This window comes from Bactrocera dorsalis, chromosome 6 (genome assembly GCF_023373825.1).
Source record: "Bactrocera dorsalis isolate Fly_Bdor chromosome 6, ASM2337382v1, whole genome shotgun sequence".
NCBI lineage: Eukaryota > Metazoa > Arthropoda > Insecta > Diptera > Tephritidae > Bactrocera > Bactrocera dorsalis.
The window spans coordinates 28,162,379-28,176,360 of NC_064308.1; the positions used below are offsets into that span (position 1 = coordinate 28,162,379).

General features: G+C 36.2%; 1 protein-coding gene across 3 annotated transcripts in view; it reads left to right on the forward strand.

Moving 5' to 3' along the window:
• LOC105224889 (ankyrin-3) overlaps window positions 1-13,982 on the forward strand; it is a 610,175-nt gene that overhangs the window by 460,534 nt on the left and 135,659 nt on the right. The gene's annotated exons all lie outside the window — the stretch shown is intronic.

The window sequence follows — 13,982 nt, forward strand, 5'->3', positions numbered from 1 at the left end:
TACAAATATTCGATTGTGACTGGTGATGAAACGTGGTGCTTTCAATATGATCCCGAAACCAAACGTCAAAGTGCCGAATGGAAGCATCCAGACGAGCCATCATCGAATAAAAGTCGTCTTCAGAAGTCAAAAATAAAGACAATGCTGATTCGTTTTTACGATTCCGAGGGTATTGTACACCGAGAGTTCGTCTCACCTGGCCAAACGATTAATGCTGTGTTTTACCTTGGTGTTATTAAGCGTCTTTTGTCACGCATTCGTCGTGTTCGACCACAATACCGTGAGGCAGGGTCTTGGCGCCTGTTGCACGATAATGCGCCGTGTCATCGGTCGACGCTTGTCACTGATTTTTTGACAAAAAAACTCCATATTAACCATTAATCACTCACCCTACTCACCTGATCTGGCACCCTGTGATTTTTACCTATTTGGAAAACTTCATTTGCCCATGGAAGGACACTGGTTTCAGGACATTTCAGCTATCCAAAAGGCGACGACCGATATTCTCAGGAGCATTCCGAAAAATGGCCTTAAACACTCATTTTAAATGCTAATTGACCGGGCTAAACGCTGTATCGAAGCACAAGGAAACTACTTTGAATAAAAAAATATAACTTTTGAAAAGTATTAATTTTTTGTTGTTTTTTAACAGTCCTGTTTCTTTTGCAACAGACCTTGTATACATATATATAAAAATATGTATTTAAATATATGGGGTATTCCATACCAAATCGACGACTTTTGAATCCGACCCCTTTAGATTTTGCTGAAACTTATCCATCCTTTTCTACCCTTTGAAAAACATTTTTGAGAATTTTTTCAAAATTTTTTGTCCAACTTCAAAAAAGTTATGAATTTTGCTATTTTTTTTGCTAAAAAATGGCTTTTTTATATTCAAATAGCCATAACTTTTGTAGAAATTGACTTTTGGGGAGCATTTTTTATACTCTCGCAACAAAGTTGCTAAAGAGAGTATTATAGTTTTGTTCACATAACGGTTGTTTGTAAGTCCTAAAACTAAAAGAGTCAGATATAGGGTTATATATACCAAAGTGATCAGGGTGACGAGTAGAGTTGAAATCCGGATGTCTGTCTGTCCGTCCGTCCGTCTGTCCGTCCGTGCAAGCTGTAACTTGAGTAAAAATTGAGATATCGTGATGAAACTTGGTACACGCATTTCTTGGCTCCATAGGAAGGTTAAGTTCGAAGATGGGCAAAATCGGCCCACTGCCACGCCCACAAAATGGCGGAAACCGAAAACCTATAAAGTGTCATCACTAAGCCATAAATAAAGGTATTAAAGTGAAATTTGGCACGAAGGATCGCATTAGGGAGGGGCATATTTGGACGTAATTTTTTTTGGAAAGTGGGCGTGGCCCCGCCCCCTACTAAGTTTTTTGTATATATCTCGGAAACTACTATAGCTATGTCAACCAAACTCTATAGGATTGTTTCTTTCAGGCATTTCCATATACATTTCAAAAATGGAAGAAATCGGATAATAACCACGCCCACCTCCCATACAAAGGTTATGTTGAAAGTCACTAAAAGTGCGTTAACCGACTAACAAAAAACCTTAGAAACACTAAATTTTACCGAAGAAATGGCAAAAGGAAGCTGCACTCCGGCTTCTTTTAAAAATTGAAAATGGGCGTGGCGTCGCCCACTTATGGACCAAAAACCGTATCTTAGGAACTACTCGATAGATTTCAATGAAATTCGGTATATAATACTTTTTTAACACCCTGATGACATGTACGAAATATGGAGGAAATCGGTTCACAAACACGCCTTCTTCCAATATAACGCTATTTTGAATTCTATCTGATGCCTTCTCTGTATAGTACAATATATACATTAGGAACCAAAATAGAAAAATATGTAAATGACGGATAATGAAATCTCGATTATCACTTTATCATGCGAGAGTATAAAATGTTCGGTGACACCCGAACTTAGCCCTTCCTTACTTGTTTTTTAATTTTTTGTGTTTAAATGAACTTTTCGAAAAAATGCTCGAAAAAGATTTAACACGATCAATTATATAAAATAATCGGGTTTTTAAAGTAAAATCATAATTTTTTTTTTTGGAAGTTCGCCATTTTTTTTTTATTTTTTTCCCCTCAAAAAAAAACTTCAAATAATTTGGCAACTATTCCTGCTAATCCCGGAGTGGGCCGATCTTTTTTTATATTTTTTTATTTAAAAAATGAAAAAAATTTTATCATGTTTCGCCCATTATCAGACGTAATGCTGTGCGCATGAATATGAAAATTTAAAAAAAATCACATATTTTAAAAATTGTATGCAGTTCAATTTTTACCTCTAGATTTGAACTAGTGATATTCCATAATCATCTAAGATTTCTAGAATTTTGTTCTTCATATGTATATATTCCAGTGTGAGATTCCCCGAGCTCAGTCATTCCCAAAGTCTTTACAATAATTTCGGTTTTAGCCAGGCTTGCGTGGATCATTTGCAAATTTATTCCTAGAATGGCTTTATCCATTCTGGTGGCAACATCGATTTTCAGCGACACCAGCTTTCCCTTCGCAAGCGCCCTTATGTTATGTAACATAAAAAATAAAACAATGCGTTTATTAATCAGCACTATGTGCTTCTCTTGAGCTTTATTATAAAACTGACTACACTTAACTTTAAAGTTTATAATCTAACCTATGCTTGAGCCGGCCTACGTGACCAAAGATGCTTGGTCAGCTAAAAGGGTTTGCGCGTGTAGCGCTCACCTGCAGCTATTTGGTTTTGGGGGAGAAGACATGGTTGCGCGTGTTTCGCTCACTTAAGAATTTAGCGGATGCGCGTTTAGCGCAGTTGCACTTTTGGTTGTAATAGAACTCCAAAGTATGCAAACGGTTTGTATGTTTCTAGCATATAATGTGGGAATGGAATTTATGTAGAAGTTCATAAAATATTGTGTTAACTCCTCCCTCCGAAATATCAAGCGTCCCCGCTTGATTAATTAAAAAAATGGGATGTCGTTAAGACTTCTATGCTGCGTCCTTTTAATTACTGGCATTTGAAATGATTCCGGTTTGCTAATAATTATTTCAGGCTTTACGCGCTTTTTGCATCTGAAAATTGCAATTATGGTAAGTACTAGGGCTAATAGTCCAAAATGAGTGAATAAACTGGATTTCACTAAAAGATTCAGAGAACTTATTTTTTTAATGTTTTTTATATTAAGCTCTTTCATAAGTTTTAAGGATAGAACTTCCTCGAACCTCGAACTCTGAATTTGAGTTTGAATGTTGGATTAAAGCAGGCAGTGGTCTCAAGCTATGTTGTACTAAAGTTGTCAAATTCATGTTATTTATTCTTATAGTTTCATTAAAGATTCTTATCAAATATGATCCTGTTAATTTTCTAGTATTATTATTTGTAGTAATATTTCCTTCGAAATTATTTAAAAGTATTAATCCATTATTTATTTCTACAATATATTTAACATGTTCCGTATTTGTTACGGTGCACTTATATGGTTTATTCCTTATTAAATTTTTTATACAATTTTCGTTTTCCAAATTAACAATTTGGGTTTGTTTGCAAATTTGTATTTCATTTATTATTTTACAATCTTTTTCTATACCATAATATTCTTCATTACATTTCAGTATTTTTTCAAAATTTATCTTTAAGATAGTTTCGTTTTTACTTAAAGGCTTAATTATAATAGATTTGCAAATTTCTTTACCGGTTTCCGGTATTTTTATCATATAAATTAGTAAGTTTTGTTTTACAGCAATTTGAACATCTGCAAAATTCAGAGATTCTTCTAACGAACCAAATTGCAGATTCTCTTCGACAAAAATTTTATTTATTCTATGAGCTTCTTGATTGTTAATAATAACTGAGTTAATAATGTTCGCTTTAGTTAAATGAATTGCTCTTTTAATATTTTCTAACTCATCTTTGATTATGTCAATTTTAAATTTATATTGAAGTATTAGGGCGGTTTGAAATTCGTTACTACTTCCTAGAGACTTTATTATTGAGTTGCTAATTTCTGTTATATTGTTTATTCTTTCTAAAATGTTTTTGTTGATTATTAATTGTTGGTTGTTATTCTCGATTACTTCTTTAAATTTGCTGTTGATGGCTATTAAATCGTCATGGTCAGGGTTGCCAGCTATCCATTTCCAGGCTGATCCTATGTAGTCTAGTGATCTTTTATTTTTGTATTTAGGTAAAATGCTATTAATTGTTATGTTGATATTACTGATTTCGTCTGTTATAAATGCGTAAAGAGGGTTGTTAGCTGGAATGTTTCGTATGAAGTTTCTGTTCAGTTCCCGTAATATTGTAGAGTATTCTGTTATGTTTGTCATGTCGATAATCCGGTATGTTCCTGTTTGAATTTTGCCAATTCCTTCCTCCATCATTACGATTTCTGACTGAGTGTAATCTAACACCTCAACCGAACCATCGCTTAAAATAAAGTTCAGGAAAAAGAGAGATCTAAAAATAATAAAAATGTTCTGAGTTAGTTTCGTATGCGGTCCTTGTGAACTATTTTGCCTGATTCTGTTTTTACAGTGGAATGTCTGTTTTCCTTCACTATTTCCTCTTTGTACCTTTTTGAAAGTTTTGTTCCTAATCTTTTATTCTGTTTAACAAAAATTTTGTCTCCTGTTCTATAGTCAATAGTTTCCTTTCTATATTTGTTATGATATTGCAGGTCCTTTTCCTGTTTCTCTTTTAATTTTTCTAGAACCTTTTTCATAGTTTCTTCTCTGTTAGTGGCATTTGAGGTAGGTCTACCGAAGAATATGTCAACGGGTTTTTTTCCTGTAACAGAATGAACAGAATGGTTGTATTCGTTTACAGACCATTCCATTAATTCGTCGAAATTTTTATCAGAGTGTTCCTGTTTTAAGCATCTCATAATTTCTGATATTGTTGAATGGAACCGTTCTATTTGTCCATTCACCTCGCTTTTATAGGGTGGTGCAGTGAATATTTTTATATTGAATTCGTTTTCTAACATGAATTTTATTGGTTGAGAATTAAATGTCCTTTCGTTATCGAAAACTATAGCCTTCGGAATTCCAAAATAAAATATTATCTCTCTTAAGGGTTTTTTTATACTGTCTATACTTTTCCCGTCTATTTTCTTTATAATGGCTAATTTGGAAAACTTGTCAATAGAAGTCAGTACTTTATGTTTGTCTGTTGAGAAAATGTCTATGTGAATAGTATGACCTGAATATTCTGGTAAGGGTGTAGCTCCTAATTTTACATTGTTTGGGTGGCGATCATATTTATTTTCTTTACAAACTTTGCATAATTTTGTTATTTTTTTTATTTTTTTCGACATAGCGGGGAAATAATATTTTCCCAAAATCTGTAGCTTATTTTCTTTTTCGTTTCTGTGAGCACGATTATGTTCCTCGATTATTATTTTATCTTGGGCCTCGGTCTGAGTAATATCTTCAACTACTATTTGTGTGAAACGAATTTTGTAATTTGCGAAATGTAGAGGGTAGATTGATTGGATTTTTAGCATAATGGGCTCTGTGGTTTTTATACCATTGATTGCCGATGGATTAAGATATTTCTTTAAAAGCGATTTTAGCGATTCTTCATTGTAGGTTGTCTCAGTTATTAAGTGCCTATGGTACGTAGGGAAAACTGTTTCGAATTTGTATGAATTTTTGGAATCTTCTGATATGAAAATTTGGTTTTTGAAAACGTTAATGGGTATTTCTACTGAAGAAATTAAATTTTCGGAAGAGCTGTCACTACTGTGGACAGTCATTGAATTTAAGTTAGCGATTGGTGGTCGTGAGAGTAGGTCTGCGACGATGTTTGTGTTGCCTGGTTTATAAATGATTTCGTGGTTATATTCTTCCAATTGTGCCTTCCATCTCTTCATTTTTGCATTAGTATTTTTGTTGCTGAGAGCAAAGGTCAATGGTTGGTGATCAGTGTAAATCTTAACCTTTTTTGATCCGTATAGGAAGCATTTCAGGGACTGTAGTGCCCAAATTATTGCCAACATTTCTTTTCAATTGGCGGCAAAAGTTTCCTCTGCTCTGCTTAGAGTTCTTGACAGAAAGGATATTGGCCTACCGTCTTGGGAGAGTACGGCTCCTAGAGCGTAATTTGAAGCATCCGTGGTAAGCTCAAAAGCTTTTTCGAAATCTGGATAGTGAAGTATAACATCGTCTGACGTCAAGCAATTTTTCAGGTCTTTAAAAGCTTCTACTTGTTGTGCTGTTAGATTTAAAAGTGTCCTTTTAGACTGATTCTTGGAAACTCTTCCAAGCTCTCCTCTCAGTATTTCAGTCAGGGGTTTTGCAATTTGTGCGTACGCCTTTATAAATCTGCGATAATGTCCGGTCATTCCTAAAAAGGAGCGTAAATCATGGACAGTTTTGAGCCGTGGAAAATTTATTATAGCTTCTATCTTTTTTTGTGTAGTGCGAATTCCATTTTGGCCAACTATTATACCGAGGAACTCGATTTCCTTTTTGATAAATTCACATTTATCGAACTGTACCTTTAAATGCGCTTTTTCGAGAGTGTCAAATATAATTGCAAGATTTCTAAAATGGTCTTCTTTACTTTTGCTAAAGATAATTATGTCGTCAACATAAACGTAGCACCGAACGCCGATGTGTTTCCGCAGCACATCATCCAAAGTGCGTTGGAAAATGGCAGGCGCATTTCTTAAGCCGAATGGAAGTCGAGTAAATTCGAATTTCCCATTGGCAATAGAGAAGGCGGTCTTCTCAATATCTGCTTCGTTGAGAGCAATCTGATGGAATCCACTCTTAAGGTCAATTGTAGAAAAATACTTATTTGATCCTAGATTAGTTAGAATAGTGGTAATATCTGGAATGGGATATTTATCTGGTATGGTATCCTCGTTCAATTTACGATAGTCGATAACCATACGAAATTTTTTTAATCCTGAGGCGTCTTCTTTCTTCGGTACGACCCATACCGGAGAATTGTAGGGAGATTTCGATGGTCGAATAATGCCATCTTTAAGTAATTCCTCAATTTGTTTGTCTATTTCTTTTTTTAAAGGCATTGGATAGGGGTAAGTTTTGGAATATATTGGTCTATCGCTTTTAGTCCTAATTTCGGCTTTAACGTTCGTGACATATGTTAATTTTTTATCTGGTTCAGCAAATAAGGTTGGGCAAGAGTTAAAGAGTTGTTTTATTCTTTCGTTATCTTCGGGACTCAAATGATTTAGCCTTAATGTAGTGTGTGCAATAGAGTTAATTGCTAACTGGTGGATGGGGTATTCATATTTATTGAGTAATGTAAAATAGTTCTCCTTAGTAAAAATTACTGCGTTTAAACTTTTCATTGTATCGTTACCTATTATGGCATCAAAGGTTCTTAACTTGGGCAAAATGTAAAATTTTAATTTACCTATTTTATCACCGAAAACAATGATATTAGCATGATGAGTAATTTTGACGGGTCCACCAACAGAATTTGCAATGAAGAGTTTGTTCGGAATGGGGTTCCTAATATAAGTTGGACTAATATAATTTTTGTTCGATCCGGTATCTAATAAAAATTTTAGTTCATTGCCATTTTTCATTTTGAAACGATAGTATGGCAATGAGGAGTTTAGTCTAAAAAATTGATATTGTCACTAGGGGTTGCTTCGATCTCTTCTTGTTCTTCGTTGTATTCGGGTTGGTAGTCCTGCGAAGAGTCGTAGTACCCTTCAGGATATTCTAATGTTTCATTATTGTATTCTATTGGGTCAGTTTCTGTAACTTCAGTATTATAGATCCGTTGCATTTTATTAGGAGTCTGTATTATCTGTGATGGTGGTCTCTTACTAGCTTGATTATTATTAGCCTGCGCTGGTCCATTACTAAATGCTTGTGGTTTGTTACTGAATGTTTGCTGCCTATTATAAAATGTTTGATTTTGTTGATACTGAGGCCTATTCTGATAATTTATTTGCTTCGTTTGAACAGAGCGATCAACTTCCATTGGTGTAGGAGGTTTTGGAGGAAGAGGTGGTCTAAAGTTTGGTTGCACTGTGACGTAGTGTCGGTTTTGTCCGTACTGTTGATACGAATTTGGTCTAAGGGATTGGTTGTGAACATTTGTAATTTCTGGGTAAAAGGGTCTTACTTGGGGTCTGAATGAGTATGACCTTGGTTGATTGTGGCTAATGGGTTGATTGTGGCTAATAGGTTTAGTATTGGTCGGCAAGCGACTGATACTATTTGTATGGTTCGTCCTGTAATTCATGTTGCCTAATTTGAGACACATATTGAGAGCCTGTGGTAAACTGGTTGGTTCCTTTACACTTAACAGACTGGGTAAGTTACCGTTCAGACCTCTTATAAATGTGTCGAGGGCCTTTTCTCTATATGTCGCTGTCATGGCATACAAAGCTTCTTCACCTAACTCCAGGCAATCGATTTTGTCTAGGATAAGCGAGAGATATTGATAGACTTGTTGATAAAATTCTTCAACAGTGCTACCCCGTTGTGCAAGTGTTGTCATTTGATATTCTAACGTGCTAACGTCTCTCTTGTCTGAGTAATGTAACATCAGACATTTTTTTATCTTACCCCAATTTAATGCGGTGCGGTAAGACTCAAGGGCTGTGTCAGCTTCGCCAACTATCTTGTGTCTTATTGTATGCAGGATAGCAAAATATTTTGGGGTGTTCTTATTCTGTCCGTACATTAATAATATTCTATCTACCGATTTCCGCCATGAACTGAATTCTCCGTTTTTACCCGAAAATTCTCTTAAACATTTTACCACATCCGGAACTCTTTCGGATGCGTCCACGTTAATGCTAAAATCTAAAGGATGTTCAACTTCTTCGATTTGTGGGTGTAATATGGTCGAAACTGTTTCCGATATTAACGAAACGAGTTCTCTTTTTTGATTAGGAGTGAAAGTGGAAGGGATGTTAGGAGGAGAAACGTTAGTGCTGGATGAGTGCAGATTTAATCTCGACAATGTCGATGCTATTTGTTCTTCCTGACTCATTTTGTTCACTTGTTTCTGACTATTTAAATTAAATTTTTTTTTTTTTTTTACAGTGTTAACTTTTCTTTTGTTATAACAATAATTATTTCCTTTCACATAACCTTACTTACTAATAATCTTAATATCAAACTTACATAAATATCATTTGCATTTTCCTGTGTTGATAGTGTTTCCTCCTATGTGTGATTAATTTAGATTTCTCCTCTTGTAGTTGTATTTGTTGTATTTGCTGGATTAGTTTAAATCTTTCCTCTAGTAGTTGTATTTGTTGTATTGGTTATATTTGATGAATTAATTTAAATCTTTCCTCTTGTAGTTGTATTTGTTGTATTGGTTGTATTTGATGAATTAATTTAAATCTTTCCTCTTGTAGTTGTATTTGTTGTATTGGTTGTATTTGATGAATTAACTTAAATCTTTCCTCTTGTAGTTGTATTTGTTGTATTGGTTGTATTTGATGAATTAACTTAAATCTTTCCTCTTGTAGTTGTATTTGTTGTATTGGTTATATTTGATGAATTAATTTAAATCTTTCCTCTTGTAGTTGTATTTGTTGTATTGGTTGTATTTGATGAATTAACTTAAATTCCTCTTGTAGTTGTATTTGTTGTATTGGTTATATTTGATGAATTAATTTAAATCTTTCCTCTTGTAGTTGTATTTGTTGTATTGGTTATATTTGATGAATTAATTTAAATCTTTCCTCTTGTAGTTGTATTTGTTGTATTGGTTGTATTTGATGAATTAACTTAAATCTTTCCTCTTGTAGTTGTATTTGTTGTATTGGTTGTATTTGATGAATTAACTTAAATCTTTCCTCTTGTAGTTGTATTTGTTGTATTGGTTGTATTTGATGAATTAACTTAAATCTTTCCTCTAGGAGTTGTATTTGTTGTATTATTTTACACTTGTTTAATTTATTCTAAATTTCCCCGTCACGCACTTTTTGTTCAATGTATTTGTATTTAGCTTATGCTTTTCGTTCGGCTGGGTTGATACTGCCCGTCCTTTTTCCGAAAGGTACTAAGGGGCCGAGTACGAAATGTTATTTAGGTTTAGTCCGCGAGTATAAAAAATATTATTATTTTTTCCTCACGGTCCCTGCTCGGGCGCCACATAAAAAATAAAACAATGCGTTTATTAATCAGCACTATGTGCTTCTCTTGAGCTTTATTATAAAACTGACTACACTTAACTTTAAAGTTTATAATCTAACCTATGCTTGAGCCGGCCTACGTGACCAAAGATGCTTGGTCAGCTAAAAGGGTTTGCACGTGTAGCGCTCACCTGCAGCTATTTGGTTTTGGGGGAGAAGACATGGTTGCGCGTGTTTCGCCCACTTAGCGGATGCGCGTTTAGCGCAGTTGCACTTTTGGTTGTAATAGAACTCCAAAGTATGCAAACGGTTTGTATGTTTCTAGCATATAATGTGGGAATGGAATTTATGTAGAAGTTCATAAAATATTGTGTTAACTTGTATGAAAAAATTTTTGTTTTTGCTTCACTGAACACGACAAAACGGTCTTGGAACAACCAGAAAAAAAGCAGAATAGAAAAAAACGGTTTCACTCCCAGCGCGAGCGAGCTCATTCAAGAACCCATAAGACGGTTGCTCTCTGAGTCTTTTCGTAAAGAGTCAGGGAGATACACTTATTTGCAGACAACGAGAAACGGTCGACAGTTATTTGCGAGCTCTGCCTCTATCCGACCATACCCATTCACTCTTGTCGTTGATTTCGCCGAGTGCTATCACTTATATTCTCTCAACAGAACTCAAAATGTCTATCTAAATTTAAATTTAGACAGAAATGTCCTGTGTTTGGCATATATCTGTACAATCTCTCTGAGTCCCAGTTACCTACTTACCAGGATGTTCTTTTGTGTAACCAGTTTGAAAGATTTCGTATAGGGCGAATCCGAGGCGACAACTATGAACCTAGGAGTAAAGAGGTTACAAAAATAGTTGCAAAAAAGGTTGAAAATACTTTCAAAAAGTCATCTATTCCGATAGTATCACACACCAGAGTTGTACAAATGCGCACCACATACCATTAGAAATTTCTGACTCTTAAACAAATGTTTTTAAGGAATCCAATAGGTTTGAGCTTTAAAAGAGACGACTTTGTCTCTTATTATTTGACATCGCTGCTTGTAAATGCATTTAGTTTTCTTCTTGATCTACCTGAAACAGAAAAGGTTACAAAGAAAAATGAACGTAAAGAAAAGCTTTCAAAATGTCATTCAACATCAACGCTTACCAGAAAAGTATCAGCTAGAACACGTGACCATTCAGATCAGCCAGACTCTCATACAGACGACAACAATGTAGGTGCGTCGCAAATGGATTCTTCCAAAAACGATGCTGATGATGAATTTTCTCTTCCATCCTCTAAAACCAAACAAAACACACTAGTATTAGAACACACTGCTTTAGCTGCCCAAAGGTTTGGAGTAAGTGATAGAGCAGCGGCTTTGATTGTTCCATCTGCTTTTCTGGATGCCAAAAAAGCAGGTTTGATAACAGAGGATCAGACTAGCTTTGTTACTGACAAATGCAAGATTAGTCGGGCAAAAAAAAGTGTTGGAGTTAAGCTCCAAAACTCCGAAAGTATTGACTCTGTATATGGGCTGTATTTTGACGGCCGCAAATACAATACACTTACACAAGTCACCGAAGGTGAAAAGTACTACCGCGACACTGTCAAAGAGAAACATATTTCTCTTATAGCGGAATCTGGTTGTCTTTGGCCTTCCTTCCGGGTCAGCTGAGGATGAGACGCAAGCTATATGGCAACATTTACAAGACAACACTTTTACACCTTTACAAGGAACACAGGTTGGAAAGGTGGAATCATTCGGAAACTAGAAGAAAGAATAGGTAGGCCATTACAGACCAAGCTTATCTCTATAAAATATCAGAAGCTGTTATTTCCGGTCAATGTTCCTCAGATTTAGCGTCGATGCATCCAGGTAACATGTGCAAATCTCGCTGGCTCACCTGTGCAAATAGAATTCTGAGATTATACATTTCTACTGACAAACCAACAAAGGAAATAAAGATTTTGGTCAAGTACATACTTACAGTTTACTCACGTTTGTGGTTCTCAATAAGATTCAACAGTTCAATCAAAGATGGCTCGCGCCATCTCTATGCTGCACTTCAAAGGTCAAGATACTTACCTGCTAAACTTCGCAAGGTTGTCGATTCATCCATTCAACAGAATGCTTTCTTTGCTCTTCCAGAAAACATTCTCCTTAGTATGAAGACTGACGAACGGATAGAAGTCAGAAAGTTGGCTTCTGACCGTCTTCTGGCAGCCAGAGAAGCAGACTCTGACACTGTAAATGGAAGGGTTAGATGTAATAAAGTGCCAAAGCTGAATTTCAAAGCTAATAATTATTACGATATGATTAACTGGAAGACTATTACCTTGACTGTTCCACCAGTTCTTTGTTCAGTTTCTAACGAAGAACTCATAAAAGGCTGTCGGGTGGCACTGCAGAGGTATGGAAATTTAGTGAATTCCCCTCTCACACCGTGGCAGTCGAGAGAACCGTCAAACTGGTGACAGAGGCATCTTCTAAAGTTATTGGCCCCCAATCTCGTGATCGTTTTATACGCTATACACTGAAATCTAGGCAACAAGTGCCAAAGTTTAGTACAAAATCTGATTTTATCAACAAATTTGACACAGATTCAGACTAAAACAAGCCGGACATATGGTTGGTTAATTGGGTTGGGCTTGGGAGGAACCCGAAGAGCAGCCACCTACACGCGGTGGGTTCTGGGTGACCAATACAGGTTAGCTGAGAGCTGCAACAATTTTCACCTTGCGCTGTGGCGCGCCGCCTTTTCGCTCGTATCTCGGGAACGGTTCGTCCTACGGCCATGATCACATATACCATTTCGGTAGCAAATGACGTGACAAATAACTTTTTTGACAATTTCACGATTTTAGGCGAATTTCCGAAATTTCAAGGCCGGAGTTGGGGTTGAAGATGCAATCCGATCTCAAAACAAAAAGTTGCATTGGAATCAGGAAGTGCTAAGGCAACTTTTCCGCACTATTAGAAATCCCGAAACGAAAATAGTCCGGAATCGACCCACACTATTGCAGGTCTACATCGCAGTTCTTCCAATGCTGTAGTCGGTAACTTGTTGCCTTTTGACTAGCAAACCCAGTTGAAATCCATGCAATATATCTCTAGAAAAACGTGTCTTCAAATATATGCCGTTCGCATTCAAGAAGCCAGAATGGTCGGCGAGATAGCTGTTTACCTTTGAACACATGTCATCGATTCCATTGCCCGACGTCAGCGTACAAGGTAATGGAAACTCCCTCTGGTGGCTGTGGGAATTTCGAGATGTACAAGTTAAACAATAGCGTGGAAAGGGCAACACCCTGCGGAACCCCTTGTTTAATTCTCAGTTTAGAATTCTCTCGAAACACTATGGATGACTGACGACCGCTCAGGTAGTTCACGGTCCACCGCAGGGATACTACTCTACATAGAATGTCAGGGTATAGCTATCCGGTCAGGCGATGTCGAGCTCGAAATATTTAATATATAAATTATTCAAATGTATTATTCAATTTGAAGTTATTTTATTTGCCGTCATCACGGCTTAGTTGTCAAGTATAAAGTGCCATTTAAATTATTCCTAACTTAGCTCAAGCCACCAACCCGCATCGCGTTGTAGCTCCTCTGCTGACGTTTTGCTGACCTTGCGCCTCGTGCATGGTGTTTGTTTACTTAGATGTCTGGCCAATGTTCTCACGCAAAATGTGCTGACTTAGCGACATGTGCAGAGTGGTAGGCTCTTATTACGACGGGAATTAGGGTGTGTCGTTTCTTCGCGATAACTCCTCCCCTTCTAAATGGGGAACGTCCTCGGTCCTCAAAGAAGCGGTTTTAATTGCAGTTTCAACGGACCTGGCTATGATAATCTCTCTCTTGGTCCTCCTTATCCTGAG